This window comes from Nelumbo nucifera, chromosome 2 (genome assembly GCF_055504915.1).
Source record: "Nelumbo nucifera cultivar China Antique chromosome 2, China Antique-T2T, whole genome shotgun sequence".
NCBI classification, from domain to species: Eukaryota; Viridiplantae; Streptophyta; class Magnoliopsida; order Proteales; family Nelumbonaceae; genus Nelumbo; species Nelumbo nucifera.
The window spans coordinates 93,308,880-93,321,023 of record NC_142650.1 but is presented as its reverse complement, the minus strand read 5'-3'; the positions used below and the strand labels follow the sequence as shown (position 1 = coordinate 93,321,023).

At 43.4% G+C, this 12,144-nt stretch overlaps 1 long non-coding RNA gene and 1 other non-coding gene across 2 annotated transcripts; one reads left to right on the top strand and one right to left on the bottom strand.

Moving 5' to 3' along the window:
• The first annotated feature begins 5,193 nt into the window (after window positions 1–5,193).
• Window positions 5,194–5,266, top strand: TRNAR-CCU (transfer RNA arginine (anticodon CCU)). The gene has a single exon. It is a non-coding gene; the product is annotated as a tRNA-Arg (tRNA).
• Window positions 5,267–8,798: 3,532 nt separating this feature from the next.
• LOC148802525 (uncharacterized) lies at window positions 8,799–11,442 on the bottom strand. The gene is made up of 4 exons (XR_016083007.1): window positions 10,460–11,442; window positions 10,265–10,364; window positions 10,088–10,168; window positions 8,799–9,994 (listed from the first exon to the last, which is right to left on the bottom strand). It is a non-coding gene; the product is annotated as an uncharacterized LOC148802525 (long non-coding RNA).
• Window positions 11,443–12,144: the final 702 nt, after the last annotated feature.

Below are 12,144 nucleotides of genomic sequence, written 5' to 3'. Positions count from 1 at the left end.
GCCTTCTGAGTAGGAAGTTTAGAGAAAAACGTTAAAGTCTATGTGCATCGATCTGCTCTGTTCCAATGCTTAACTAATTGAATATGTTTTGTGTAATTTACTCCATTCCTATGTTATCGTGACGATATGCCTCTCTGATTTTTTTTGGTTCTCTTGTTTCCTTGTTTCGTTCTACCTGTGTTTTATGATGAATGACCGAAGTCTAGGAAGTCATTGGAACCGGTGACGAATCGCTGTTGAATTGATTCTGCAATCTTAAAGTCTACTCAGATCTGTTTTATTTTGTCTAACAATTGGCCCAACCGTGTTTGTGTTTAATTTCCTCCTGACAAAAGATTTCAGACACACCGATTGTAACCACCCAGATCATTCTCGTAAAAGAGTAATAAAAAAACAAATAAAAGAAAAGAGAGGAACCGGGGATGACAATGGGGGATAGGTAACAGCGTATAGATATGATCTCTCCCTATACAGAATCAGCAGCATGGAAGGGGTCGAGAGGATCAGCCAGCAAAACAAATAAATAAATGAGTAAATAAAAATGTGTAATGAAAAGGAATAAATGAAAATAACAAATAAATTGGACAAAGAAAAGATGAAATGGGGAGGCTAGTTCAACAAAGTTGAACACACTTAGGTAGAAGGAGAGGATATGTTACAGAAAAGGGGATGAGGTAAAAAATAAATAAATATAAAAGAATATATGAAAATCAAGCAAAAATGATAATAAAAATTAAAAGATTAAAAAAATAGGTAATAGAAAATTAAAAAAATAAAGATAAAAATGGGTTTCAAAAAAATATACAAATGATAAAATTAAATAAAAAAGGGAGATAAAATACAATAAAATAATTTAGTTAGGGTTTTTTTTTTCTTGTGGTAGCTTATTCATGTTTTTGCTTAGCTTTATTGATTATTAATTGCTCTTAGTTACATTAGTCAATGAATTGCTTGCTTTAATTTGGCTTGTTTGGGCTAACATGTGAGCCCCACCTATTGGACTCGGGAGAGGGATGTCTAACCCCTTCCCTCTCCCATCTGAGTCTTACCTGGATTAGTTAGCCGGTGCCTCGGGCTTTGAAGTCACTAATAAATCAAAAACGCTTTCCAATGTAAATCCCATAGGTCCCATCACTTCCTTTTCATTTATTTGATGGGAGCGATTCCATTTCCAGCCCAAGTGGCAAGTGAACCAGTTTTTCGACGCTTACAGGTGGAGAATTGTTGAACTACCCAAATGCCGCTATGCGACCTCGCTTTGGGCAACCAATGCTTCTTATGCAACCACCGCTTACGCGACCTCACTTTGTGCACCCTTTGTTGGGAGACGTCAACCTTAGCTCAACTAGCTTGGATTTATTACTTAGAAAAAAAAAACAAGAAGAAATTTGCACAAGTCAAAGCATATTAAGAGAAAAAGGAGCCCATTTCATTACTATCAAGTGTGCTTAATACATAGCCAAAAAGAAGAAAGGAAAAGGTTGAGCTCAGAGGCTCAAAATACATCAGATCGTATATACAAGGGCAAAGAAAAGAGGCAAAGTGTTCAACTATCAATGGGGGTATGCCATCACCCCCAACCTTTGTATCCTCATCGCTGCCAGTTCCTTCCTCCTTTCGTCTTCCTTGGAGTCTACATCCTTGTCATCCTTCTTCACTATCTGCTCATCAATGGCTGACAGCTTCAATTTCCCCAGACTGCACTCTAGGAAAAGCGAGGCCATGAACTAGCGGCCCTCATAACCTCAACCTTTGCTCTGGTTGCATTCAGCTATCCCCAAGAGCTCTCCACATCTCTCCTCACAACCTCATATTGCCGAGAGCTCAAATCAACCTTCCCTATTAGCACCTGCATCAAGTGTTGGCTTGTGAGAAGACATCAGGTTAGCCCAACTCATGGAAGAAGAAGAAAATGACCAAGAAAAAATTCGTACCATCATGAGGCACTGGATCAACTTATCGCCAAGCATCATAAGAGCTTGGTTGTTGTACTCCCTTACATTGCCTGGAAGGAGGACCCCCTTGCTTAGTTTGAATGAGATCCTCATGTCCCAAACTGTGTCGGTCGTCTTCACTAACCACCTTAGGATCAACATTAGTGCTTTCTTGGTTGTGTGATGATAGAGCTCGAGGCATTGACCATCTCCGCATTTGGGGCCAACGGAACCTACCCAGCAATTTGGGCCTTCGTATCGGTGGACTTTGTGCTCTCCCTCGTAGGTAGTTCCTCTAGCCTCTCCTTGGTGTCATCAATGTCGATGTGGCTCGTCCTACCGAGAAGTGTTGGCCTTGGTAACCTTCCTCTTCTTCCTACTAAGGACATTAAGGATCCCAGTTGTATTGACGTCCAACATTTCTCTTGCAAAAGGAAAAAGTACTTGTTAGATGATTAATCGATGTTAGAAATAGATGAAGAACGCCTAAGTGTGGAGCTGCAACCTAAACACTGGACTGAGATCGGCTCGGATTAATGCCTCGTTGGCTAGGAAATCCCTAACCCGCAACTTCTGGCTGATTAGCTCCTTCACTTGAGGCTCTAACCGCTCATCTAAGGACTCCTCCCCTATATCACTGATGGCCAACCTCCACTCTAAGGTGAAAAGTCCACCCTCCTTCTACCATGATGTAAAAGAATTTTCTTTTCCACTCTAGCAGTTTGGAAGGGAAACCACCTAACAACTTATGCTTAGAGCAACAATACAAATAGAAGATGACCTTCTCATCGATTAACCTCTTTATTTGGTAGAGGCTGACAAAAATTTTAATGTTCAAGGGAAGGTTGAAATGATGGCATGCCGATATGGTGCCCATCAAAGTCCTCACAAAGTTTAGGTGGAGCTAACCTATGGTTATGTCATACATAGTAGTTGAGGACCTCGGGGATAAATGGGTGCAAGGGAAACCTAACGCCGGCTATCAAGGTTTGCTCAAAGACACAGACCTCATTATCATCACCCAAGGACGCTAGTTGAAGCCTAACAAGATAACATCAAGCACCTTGAGGATTCAATACCACTGATTATCCGATGGAGATCGGTGGGAGTTAGCCAAGTTGGGCCATACTTCCTCTTGGAACTTGAAGCCACTTTGTAGGAAGATCAACTCTCTTAGATTGGGGAGCTCTCCCCAATTTGGGCGTCAGCCTGCTCCTTACCCTCGGAACTAAAACTAGAATCAGATATAACGAAGAAATGAAGAGGACTCACCAAAGAAAGCTAAGGGACCGAACCAACCTGACTAGACTCTCCTATCGTGTTCTAAGCTCTGTGACTGCCCTCTACAGCATAGCTCTCATAAATGACAAGTGAAATAGCCTAGCTCCTTTATTTATAGGAAAAAGGTTCGGTTTATCAACAACTAGGATCGGTTAGACCCGATAGTCCCAAAAGGCGTAATTGTTCCTCTTCCGAGGCCCGCATTCAATTTAGTACATCTTTTGGTGTTTGCGACAGCTAATTTTCACGTGAGGTTTGTGTGTATGCGCCATGCGACCTATCAGACGATCCCAAACTAATGAGCTGAACTGGCTTGAATTCATGACCTGACGAAAACTCGACTCTAGAGCATTTGACAAATCTGCCTCAAACCAAACTACTTCCTTTGTTCAAGTTGTTTACCTCGAGCTTAGAAGTGGGGACAACTAATGAAGGATGATCTACACCTTCAATCACGAGTTGCTACGTAGTATCTCAAAATTGTTCTATTAACACCTCAATAGCATGTGGCCATTCCTCGCTTGAATGCTTTCTCAACAGGTCAGTTCATGTGGGCCAAACAAACTCTACCCTTGCTTAAGAGCACATCGTCAAATTGGCTTACAAGCTTGGAGCACGCGATCAGCTTGACAACTTCGCACTCTCAACCTAAATGTCTGACTTGGGCAACTCACAACATGAGGGACCTCCCTGACCTCAGCATGCCTCCAACCGACGTGGCACATCCTTTTTCTTATCCATTCACACTAAGATATATGTAGATACCGCACCCACCTATAGCGATACTCCACTTTGCAGGGAACTGGATAAGGATTATCGTGATGCCATGTGTAGGGGTGCTCATAAAATGCCAAAAAACTGAAAAAGCAAACCGAATCAAGCAAACCAAACCGAAAAATGTGGTAAAAACCACAAGATTGGTTTGGTTTTAGTTAATTAAGAAAAAAATCGATGATTAACCAAACCGACCAATATGTATATTATATATATTTAATATATCTCGCATATTATCTATCTATATATTATATATACAAATATATACATATATTATATTTATAATTATCTATTTATAATATATAATATATGAAAAATATATTACATATATTATATATCGTCTTTATAATATAATATATTATATATTTACTTATAATATATGTTATAAATATAAAAAATCAAAAAATTGAAGAACTGAACTGGTCAAAAGCCGAAATCGATCAACCGGTTAACTGGTGGTATCGATTTGAAGATATGAAAAAACCGATTGGACTGGTTTAATTTTTTTTTTTTTTTTAAAAAAAAAACCTCATGATCCAGTTAATTGAATCGTGAGCACCCCTAGCCCGACACGCTACAACCAAGCCTCGAGGCTTATATGAAAGAGACTCTTCACCCTCTAGAGGTACGCTCACAATTTGGTTTACATTTTAAAGCTTTGATCCTCTGCTTGAATATTCTCTTTTATCTCGTACCTCGGTACTCATTTAACCGTTGGACTATTGAAGTCCCTTGTCTGGATCATCCCTCAAGGCTATTTGACGTTGTTTGTCTTGTAGATTCAGCTGCTGACCCCACATCTACAGCTCTGAGCTGCCATTGCTACCCACAGTAACTCAGTGCATTTGACATCATCAAGTAGGACCAATACATTGACAGCCCTAAAAAACCATATAATAAATGTGAGGACTGTATTTATTGCTTTTCAAACATGTTTAACACTGCTATGCATAATTTTTTAACCCCTTTTAAGCCTAGCAATTATGTTCGGTGAAAATCCTAGAAAGCCCAGATACGCTTCTATTCACCCAAGATATTTTCTTGGTGAAGCTAGTTTTATTAACTTCTTCAAAACGGTGTGAAACAAAAGCAACTTAATCAAATCTAAGGCCTTCCCAAACACGTCCTAGAGTTGTAATGTTCATCAGCATCAACCAATATGATACATGAAAGATTTAACTTTATACATCTTTTAAATAACAAAGCGCCTGTAGCTCAGTGGATAGAGCGTCTGTTTCCTAAGCAGAAAGTCGTAGGTTCGATCCCTATCTGGCGCGTTCTTATTACTAATCGAACGTTTTACCATTATGACAGGTATCTCGGTGATGAAACTCGTTTTCATCCTTGCCTGAATATTCTTTACTGATTGAGATAATAAACGAACGACGCAAAATATAGAAACTCAATATCTTTTTTTATGTATGGATATATGATTTCGGACAACTCTTAAATGGGTAGTTTTGGCATGCTAATACATCTTTAGTCTGCAATTTGTATGGATTTATCTCTCTGTTTCATTTCTCACTTTACAAAAGCATCTTCAAATGGTACAGGTGAATGGTATAACTGGATTTCCCCAAGCACAAGGATGAAGCCTATTATTCTGTGATGAATTCAGTCATTGGACTTTTGCAGCTTGGAAAAGATCTCTCCACCTTTCCTGGTCACTTCCTGGTCCCTCCCCCTAAACCAAATTGTATTTAGCAAGTTCAGGCCAAAGGAGTGATTTACGTAAAAGAGTACTCTAAGTAGAAAACATCAGAAAAATTAAGCCATGCTATACAAAATATGAGAAATTGCAGCCCTTAGCTTACAAATACTGAGCAACAGGAACAAATATTGCAGAGCTTACTACAAGTCATTAGCATTCATAAACTCTTCTGCTACAGTGGAAGTGGAACAAGAAAAGTGCATGTCAGACAGAAAAAGCAGGAAATGATCAAATTTGATGAGTTTGATATTATCTTCTCTATTAGTAAGGACTGCCAGTGCAGTGAGTGTAACTCAGAATTATAAATTAATAGTTTAATCATGGCAAGAACAAGTTCCCTAAAATCATTCTGTAACTAGGTGCAACTGCAGATATAATACAATTCTAATGTTACTGTTGAGATCAATATGACCATGTTTATGATAATTCAAAGGGTCCTTCCAATTCATGGTTCTCCAATGGTTTCTTCAATTACTTTTAATGTAAAAGCTTTCAATGTAAAAGCTCATGAAAAGCAGAATCATTCAGACAAGGATCTTCTGTTCAATTTTATGGATGGTCTCAAGCCATGGGCCGAGCTCAAACTCCAGCGACGCGGGGTTGAGGACCTCGCCACCGCCATGATCGTAGCTGAGCAGCTTGTTGATTTGAGAACACCTAAGGAAGATGTGCAAAAACCATACAGCCCACGTACCATGAGTTTGAGTGGGGGAGATCAACAATCAACCTCTACAAAGGAGAAGCCAGTGCCTGCAGACAAGCCCTACAATTACCAACACGGGAAGAAGCTACAAGGAGGCCCAAGCTATCAGGGCCACCAATCCACTAGGAAACCTCCTCCTGCGCCTTGTTACCTTTGCAACGGGAAGCATTGGACGAGTGACTGTCCAACCCGAAAGAAAATAACTGCCCTCATCGCCAAACTCAGCGATAGTGAAGAGAGCGATGAGGAGAGACCCACAGCGGCGCCAAGAGTAGGTGCCCTCCAACTCATCAACGCCATGGTCAAGAAAGAGGCCACATCCAAGCGGCCCACCAAAGCCCACAAGGGGCTGAGTTATGTAGACATCACCCTCGGCGGGAGGCCGACCCAAGCCTTGGTGGACACTAGGGCCACCCACAACTTCATTTTGCTTGCGGAGGCAAAGCGACACGGCTTGACCACCACCAAACAAACTGAGTGGGTCAAGGCTGTCAACTCCGGGGCCAAAGCAGTAGAGGGCATGGCCCGTGGAGTAAAACTCCGAGTTGGACCATGGAAAGGACCCATCAATCTATCTGTGGTTCCCTTGGATGATTTTCAGGTTGTTCTTGGAGTGGAGTTCCTCACGCAGGCGGAAGCAACACTTATGCCACACATCAACAGTTTGCTTATTCTGGACGAACACTCCCCTTGCATGGTTCCTATCTCATCAGTCAACCTTGCAGTTGTACCAAGAAACCAGCAACCATGAAGACAGCGCTGCGTCAACAAGGAAGAACCCCTATCAAGTACCTCACATCGACACTGGAACTGGTTAGGAAGTCGTCACCAGGAAGAAGTCACCCCCAAGACAGTTCCATTTCCAGCGTCTAAGTCAACATCAGCTTCAACACCAACCACATCAGCAGAAGTCGACTTCGCAATAGAAGTCGCAAGCGCCCGCAATTGGTGGGTTCAACAGTAGAAGACCCAAGGTCGTGTCAAACCTTGCCCACATCTACTACCACAACCACCGGGGGGAGCGAGTCGACACTGGAACTGGTTAGGAAGTCGTCACCAGGAAGAAGTCACCCCCAAGACAGTTCCATTTCCAGCGTCTAAGTCAACATCAGCTTCAACACCAACCACATCAGCAGAAGTCGACTTCGCAATAGAAGTCGCAAGCGCCCGCAATTGGTGGGCCCAACAGTAGAAGACCCAAGGTCGTGTCAAACCTTGCCCACATCTACTACCACAACCACCGGGGGGAGCGAGTGCCACCCAAGCCATCTAGGGATCACATTCACATCATCCCTAAGGCTAGTTCCCATAGTAGCCCTGTGAGTTACCCTTGGGGAAAAATGCATGGGAACCCACATCTTAATAATCCAATACACCATTTTGATCCTTACCTGGCCCAAACCTACCCCTTAGCCAAACTGAACCAGCCACTAACATACCTTGAGGCTGCCAGGAAAGGACTTAGCCATAGGAAACCCCAATAGAATGAGCCAACCCAACCATGCCACCAAAATATACACCTCGGCCTTGGACGACAGCCGATTCGGGGAGCAGCAGAAGAACCTTCCTTCCGCAACAGTGACTCTAAGGGACCAGTCGAAGCCGATCTCCGAGGACGTAGATCGAATTGAGTGGGGGAGAATGTCACAGGTGACTCCTTCGTCGCGCCATCAAGCACCTACAGTGAGCCATCAGAGTGCCAACCGCGTGCCTTCATGGTGTCAACATGTGTGTCATGGGTGGGCTTTGCATGTATTTTGTAAGGGGGACCGCCAATGGCGTTATTATAATTATTTAGTATGATTTTTTGTCCTTTTGATGTTTCCTATTGTCACTCCCCCAAAAGCTTAACGTACTCTTTGAGGGGAGGTAGGTAGTCGAGTGAGTCATGAGCATGTAAAGGTTAAGTATGAGATCCCCTCGACACTGAACTGTGTGCTTATTCTTGCCATCCATTAATGCAATGCAAGTAGCATTTTTCTAATTCGTGTGCCATCTTTATTGCCTTTTCTTGTGTTGTTGCTTGTTTCTTAGACTTACTCGTCGCATTCGAGTACCGCACGATGGAGTAACAGTGCTTGCACTACGATAAAGTTTATTGTGCCAATTCTAATATTAGCAAAACATTCCCCAACGTTAGTAAGCGTTCGCAACTCTCAGCGACACAAACTAGGCCTCCTAGATAAAGGACACGCGTAGTATTGTTTTCATTTACGCGTAATTAGTGACTGATTACGGACATAATGGGAAATGGATTTTGACAAAGTCCTAGATAACATGATTCTGAAAAGAAAACCACACCACAAAAATCCTAGACTATTTCTCACATGTGATAGTCTTATGCGATAGAATTTTATTTGCAATAAAGAATCTCCCCGGTAAGTAATAAGAAAAGATCCCCATAGGGAGCTCGAATAATAAGAAGTACCTTTTACCCTCACAGTTGTAACAGAGGCAAAGTAACTAAAACAGACAACCACAAAAACATCTAAAGACAATTTCAGCAAAAAAAATGGGTCTTTTTATTTCACTAAACATTTTTTTTTGCAACAAAAGTTCTACAATTAGGAGTGAGCCTAACCTTGCCTTATCTCAACAATAGACTCCAAAACTTGGATGCACCCCTCAAAGCTCTTTAGGCCTTCTAACTCTGCCTCGTAGTCAGTGAGGATCCTCTACTATCTAGACTGTTTAGATTTGAGTTCCTCTGGTTTACCCGCAACCTAGGCAATACTGGCCTCGACCACCTTCCGACGGAGACACACATCTTTCATTGACTAGAATAGTACTTGCTGCGGTACATTTACACCGACTTTCCAAAATGCATGTGCTAACACCACGACCCGGCACTCGATGTCAAACATATCAAAGCCCATCACAGCAAAAGTCTTGCACACCTCTAGCCAACATGCAAAGATAGACAATGAGAGTTTTTTAGCAGGCATGTTCATTATACGTTCCATCATTGTGGCAACGGTGTTCAATGCAGGCCCGATGACTAATGGATGAAAATTCGCCTGAGGGAGCCACCCATGTCGTACAACCATTGAGGCAAACCCAGCCACTAAGCGGGAAATAGAGTACCTCTCACCCTGTCATCAGCCCTAAACTTCCATAGGATCTTGTGTTTGATAACTCAGGGGAGGGATAGTATGATTGTCACAATACTCCCTCAAATCTCAAAAAATATGGGCTAATTCCTCCTTGTAGGTCAACTCTTCCGACAGAAAGATAATCCAAGGCTCCGCATCAGTATCCCCAGACTGACTGTCTGTGCCTTCAAGGGCCCCAACTTCCACGACGGAGACGTAGGTTCAACTGAGGCCCTAAGTCCTGCATCTGTGGGGGCATTAGGGCCGACAATGGCAACAACAGAAGGCTCTTCACAATAAGTCGTTGTGTCTGTGGCAGCAGTCGCCCGATCCGCCTGACCCGCCTCCTAAACCACAATATCAGGGGCAGCGTTGCTACCACCAGCGTCCCCAACAACATTTGAACCAGGACTAGGGGGGTGCATTGATCTTAGTTCTTCAGACAGGCATCTAAAGAAAGGTGTGTTTGGCACGCCGAAAGGACACGCAGCAAAAGGTACTTGGGATAAAGTCAGACAAACGCGGTTAGTTACAACAAATCTGGATATGGGCAAGGTAGCAAAACGGTTAACAAAGAACAAATAACGCTTACCTCTTGACCCAACTCACTGACCCCCAAAACAGCCACGCTTGATTGAGCCTCCTCAGAGTCCACTCGCTTCAAAGTAAAAGACTATATAACCATTAGTCATTAGTCATCACAATGTAAAACAAGCATAACAAATCAAAAAATGATGAAAATAATAAACATGCACACTAAGTTACTCACCAAATTCACCTTATCAGGGGAGTTAACTAGGACCCCCGATGACCACTCACAAGGAACTACTAGAACCTCTGTGTCTAGATGAACCCCATCACTCCACAGACTGCAAGAACGACAAAACAAACAGTACCAGTTCAGTTCCACCGTGATAACACAAAAGCGAAAGGTAAACAAAAGGTAATGGCAAGAGTCACATACCGACGAATTATCTGTAGGACCTCGCTTTGGGCAAGGGTGAGCCTTCCTCTTCATCCACCCACTCGAAAAGCGAACGATGGCACCCACGGGAGAGGACAACACAACTGGCAAGTTCACTGGCTCTACGACCGGTGCAGTCTCCTCCATGGGGGGGGGGGGAGGACGTTGTAGAATCCTGACCATTAGCAGCACGAGTTTCTCACACATGCGATGAAGTCATAATCATGTCCATAGATGTTGTCGTAGTCGAAGGCGAGAAGGAGTGCGCCACCCTCACCGACCTTTCCCTCTTCGCAATAGGAGGACTACTGCTTTCCCCATCTCCAAAACTAGGGGCCTTGGCGTTTAGCCCCAATCTTCTCTGACGTCCCCAGCACTGTAGAGGATGGGATGTCACCCCGGTTTGTAGCATGACCCTCTAGAGGAGCCAAAGAGTAATGGAGTTGGGGGGTCCTCTTGACCAACTCCTGGAAACTCGCGAAAAATGCACAAAGATAAGAAAATTGGAGGGTCCTACAACCCTGCACCCTCAACAACCAAGCCACTGGTAGACGCGAACACCCCGGAACTAGCCACCTAGGTCGTCATAACCAAATTGGTGCATTACCTAGTCCAGGCGGTAGGCAGCCAATTGCGCTTTACCCCTGCGATCAAGGTAAGCCACTACCCCAAGCCACGTAATCGGGTGGACTAGGAAAAGGAAAACGAGAAGTAATGTACAAAATGAAGGCCGCGATATGGCATAGACTATCTGTGCCCCTCACCATTACATCTTGCGCACTATGAGACTCGAACCAGAATTCTAACCAGTGATCAAAAGACATCTTCCCCCACGATGTAGTCCGATCCTCTTGCACTTTGAACATTGCAATCTCGTGGAGGAGCTTGTCACACAACTCCCTATAGTCCACAGGAATAGACTTAATATGCTGAAGATGATGGGCAGATATGGCACCCCCAACTGGTTAAGGCCAACAGAGCAGCTACATTCAACCATAACAGTAAACTCCCTAAAAGTGCCAAAGAATGTATGGGTACGACAACACCGGTGCTCCAGCAAACGACCAACATACTTCACACCCTCCCTCCCAGAGAGACCCATATAACAGTCTACAAGGCTCAGCAAACCGGGATCCTGCAACATCCGGTAGTACATAGGGTTTTCAAAAATATATTCCGCCCAAGCAATATAGCTATTGGGGGATTTTGCACTATCAGTCCTAGATTCCTGGCTTTTGTAGGACATGGAGTGGTCTGATTGACCACACAAGCACAACATTTCATTTGCATGAATGGGATCGAATAATGCCCTCTACACCCCTTGACACTGGGACTAGAGGCCAAAAACCCTATTCGCCCTCAGCAACTATAGCTGCCTCTCTCTCCTGTAGTAACTTTGTCGTGTCCACTTCCCTAACAAAATCATAGAAGGGACAACCAACCCTTTTCTCTTCCCTCCTATGACCAGAAGCCATGACGAACAACCACTGAGAATGACGATACACACGAAACAAAGAATGAAAAAGAAGGTTTTGTGAAGCAACCTAGGGCGCAAAGATTTGGGAGGGACTAACGTACGAACAAAGAAACACACCACTCATAGACCAAGCCCATTTAGCTTAATGGTGATAACTGCTCTCCCCTTGCTTAAAGGTCACATAGCCCCGATCTTTTGCGACGAACAC